The following is a 4304-nucleotide window of genomic DNA, read 5'->3' as shown; positions in this document are numbered from 1 at the left end:
CTGGCACTGAGCTAAGCAGATTAACAACAGCACTTTTTTAAATGGCATCAGACACACAAGAAATGGGATGCTGGGCCTTTGTATGACATACTTGAAATGACGGCGCTGGCCAAAAGCTAGGGTTTAAGGCTCTGATTTTAACAAAGCTAGCAAATAAGAAAGGGCCGGAGGCTTAGAAACAGCTGAGCAGCTGGGCATTGCCCAGAGCCCTCCCTTCAGGACCCTGTCACCTTAATAAGTATAATTTACAATGCAGAAAGCAGAGGATCTATTTCATCTTGGGTGCTATCTAGACAGAGTAGATACAACCCTATACCAGAAGGATTACAGTCCAAGTGAATAAGAGAAGGGAAAGAAAAGCATCCTTTCCTCTACTTCGCAGATAGGGAAGATACACTTAGAAATGGACTTGCCAAATATCACCAAAGAAGGTTGCAATAGAAACAACAACCACGTCCAGGACTCTTGTTCCTTCCACTGCCTGAACTCAGAGACCTGCCTTTCTCTACGGATCTTAACAGTAGAAAACCGTGTTGGGTGGGACCCATCTTAACTGTAGAAAACCATGTTGGGTGGGACCCTACGGGGATTTAGTCCTCTCTCAATAGAAAATGAAACCCAAGTTAAACACTGTGGATGATCTTTGCCTAATCTGTTCTTAAAACCTTCCAGCGGTGGATATTCATAACCTCTACAGGCAGTCTTTCACCTGGCTTCAGAGGTGCAGAGTTTGAGATTCAAGGGCTCCCCCTTTCCCAGCGTCACAGGTCATGTTTTCTAGACTTGTACCATTCTCACTGCTTCCTCCTGAAGGTTCCGATTAGTCCAAAACTTTTAAATGGGACATGCGCAACTCCAGCATATCTTGCAAGAGCTAAGTACCAAGATTGCTTCATAAAACTTGGATGTGACAGTAATCCAGCCCTGTCCCTCCTTACCTGATAACATACTGTACTTTGTTCAGTGACCCTTCTGACCTTGGACTGTTAGTGGGCTCTGGGTACAGGAGTTCTTCGTTGTGATGCATTAATTTTTTCTCTGAGGATTTTAGGAAAAAAACCTACTGTCTGGCACTTCCTTCTGCTTCATACACACCATCACCCCCCCGCCCCAGAAAAATGTCCTCTAACAAGGGTATTACTCATAAGTGAGCTGATACTTTGAGTACAGTGGTAATGACTGAAACTATGAATATAAATTTATTTCCCTTACGCATTTAAGAGCTTGGAACAAGCCACCAGTATGAAGAGGTCCTAGGTATCAGTAGAAACAAAACCCTGAGTGGGGTTCATCTCTCCTTCCTCCCCTGAGTCATTTAGACTCATTTTCCAATTGATCGAGTGAAATAAAGTTGCCTCATCCAAAGACAGGCATCTAAAATAAGTCTGCTGAATCACGGTCTTTAAGGGTCTTTAGTAACTCAAGATTTCCTTTATTCATTTAGACTTCGCTCTCTCCCAACGTCCTTTGTTACTCAGGGAAGGATGACGGTACAGCCTGACACTCCGGTCTGTGCAGGAGCTCAGTGTTAGCTCGAGACCCCTCAGCAGCCCTCAAAAACCAGTGTTACATCTACAGAGCAAGCAGCACAGGTGCCAAGAAAACTGCGGAGAAATGGAAGCTGAGCATCTACAAATCACCTCTCGTGTTTGCAAGGTTCTCAAAATTAGTTTGAATTTCCCCCCCCCCTCCCCTTGTAAAGCCGTTGGAACAGCGATTAAGGCTGCTGACAAGCCGAGCTCTGCATTTGGTGCTCTCCTGGGGTAATCTGAGCATCACTTTTAAATTTGCCTCTGTTCAGGCAACACATGAGTCCAACGAACAAACTTTCCCTCAGAGTTACTGCCCAGGAGGAGGAGGTGGAGAGTCTGTCATGCCAGAACAGGCACATCGTTCATCTGCTTCCCTGTAGCTATAGGAATTGCTTTCCTTTGGCCGTAAAAATCCCAGTCAGTTTTCTGCTTCCCTCCTTTCACTTCAGGACACCATTTTTATATTCATCTGTTCATCGTCAGTGACTTGGGGCACTTTAAAGAAAAAAAAAAATGCAGTTAAAAGAGCCATGCGAAAAATCAATCTCGCCTCAACAGCACATTCTGCTCAAGGCATTTCATACTTAAACCCCCATCTCCAGGTTAGCTGTGCTGCCTACCCCAGTACTTTGTCCCAGCACGCAGACTGCACGGGCAGGGTGGCTGTCTCTCCTTGTTATTTTCTTCATGCTCGGTTTGTTTGGCAGGCAATTCTCTTGGTATAGCACAAGAATTACTTGTTAGCCTAGAAACAGGAGGTTGTTAGCTGCCTTCCACTTTCTGATGATTTCTGCAGGAACTGGTAGATTCATATGGGGGGGAAAGGAAAAAAAAGTTTAAAACGCCAGTTGTCATCAGATTAAGTGCTCTTTCTTTCTGAGCAATACGGGAATGGCAGGGGATTACGGTAATGGCAAGGATACTGCCTGCTACATCAGCAGAGCAGTAAAGTTACTGCTGCTCCTTGACAGTGTGGAGCTGAGCACTGCAACTGGGGAGGGATCCCTTGAGGGATGCTGGAGTCGAGCCCCTCACGAGCATTGGGATACAGGGAATCGGTGCAACCGGGAGCTGCCAAAATACTAGTGGGCGAATAAAGGGAGAAAAGCAATGGATTTCCAGGCACAGAGTCCCATCTCTGCATGAAGAGAGGAGCCTGCTGTGTTGTGCTGTGAATCTCCTTTCCAGATGCTCAGAGGAGCTGTGCTGCCTTCTAGAGACTGAAGAGGTGAGTGTGGATTGGGGCAGGCACAAGGGTCTAGGGTATGCTCTTCCCCAGACGATCTCTCTCCACAAGTTGAGTATTATCTGGTCGGTTTTGAGCATGAATATCTGTCAGTCCTTTCTGCTGCATCTCCCTGACTTACTGGGAAGTTTTGCTGCATGCGCTTAAAAACCAAGTTGGATAAATTCTTAATTTTCTAGTCCACCATCAACCCTATAATGACCACAGTTATAATGGTTAGAGATGCTCAATGCTACAGTCACTTTTCATTGATGTGCTTAGTAAAATCTGTCCTTTTCTTTCTTGGAATTATTCTTCAACTTGTTCCCTCTCACGGGAAAGAAAATATAAGATCCAATTCCATTTCACTGCACAGAAGGCCAATTCCCACAGTGCGATACCTTTTCATCTCCCCTCCCCCATCCTCCCTGCTTGTGAACTGGGAATTTTGGGGGTTCAGAGTTTTAAATGCCTTTGCTGTAGGAAATTGCAGTTTTGAGATTCAGCTATGTGACAGTTGGTGCTGCTTAGTGTTTGTGTAAAGTGCAATCTGAGGGACTCATCTGAAAGAGCTAATATTAGGACACTTAGAGTCTTGCCTCATCTCAGATTTAACAGGAGTAGTCTTAGTGGTGGTTTTTCACAGGTCCAATCAATATTTTGGATGGGAACACTATATCCACATCTAGGTGCTGTGAAAGGCTTTTCAGCCCACACTTGTAGCTTTCCCCTTCGTGCCCCCGGTGTCTCAGTTCCCAGGCTTATCCTCACTTTTCCATCTGATGTACCTTTTCTCCATATTTAGTCAGCTAAGCCTGAGCTTGGCTTCCAGATACTCTGAAATGTTGTGTCACTCAGTAAGAAACTGGTTCCTTGCAACATCTTCTGCTTGGCAGGAATTGCTTTTCCCTATAGATTTCTAAAATGGGCAGTTTAGCTGGACTAACAAGCAGATCAGTGGGTGAAGGAGTCACTTAATAAAGACATCTTAGACTAAAGTCTGGACTTATAAATCTGCCTCACAGTTTGTAGTCCTGAATTGTGTCCTGCAGGTTTCCATCTCACCTAGCACTGGTCTCTGCAGGTGAACTGATAATTAAGATTGATTGCTATCCCTAAAGGACAATGGACTGCTGCTGAGAACATGGTCAGAAAATTCAAGCAACAAAATCTGCGTTGGTCTCTTTGTTGTTGTTAAACAATACTGGGCTGAAAAAGGTTGGTTCCACTGGCTGGAGGCAGCCTGAGGACGGCTCCCTAAAATAGCCTCCTGCTCTATTCTTATATGGGAACCATAGCAGTAAGTGAACGTTGCTTCTGGGAATCATATTGTTTGTGTCTTTGTCTCCTTCAGGGGGGTGATGATCTGCAAAGAGTACAACAGCGTGCATCATTGACATGGCAAACTTCACTCTCCCCTTCAGCGCAAGCCAGAAGCTGATGTAAAAGAACTTTAATTCGCAGTCCAGGAGCTCAAGTGACAACTGCTCCACAGCATGGAGAAGCTTTGATTGACACTTCAGACCCCGAAGATGGGTAGTGGCAGG

The sequence above is a fragment of the Buteo buteo genome, chromosome 12 (assembly GCF_964188355.1).
Source record: "Buteo buteo chromosome 12, bButBut1.hap1.1, whole genome shotgun sequence".
NCBI lineage: Eukaryota > Metazoa > Chordata > Aves > Accipitriformes > Accipitridae > Buteo > Buteo buteo.
Note: the sequence above shows the minus strand (reverse complement) of the source record.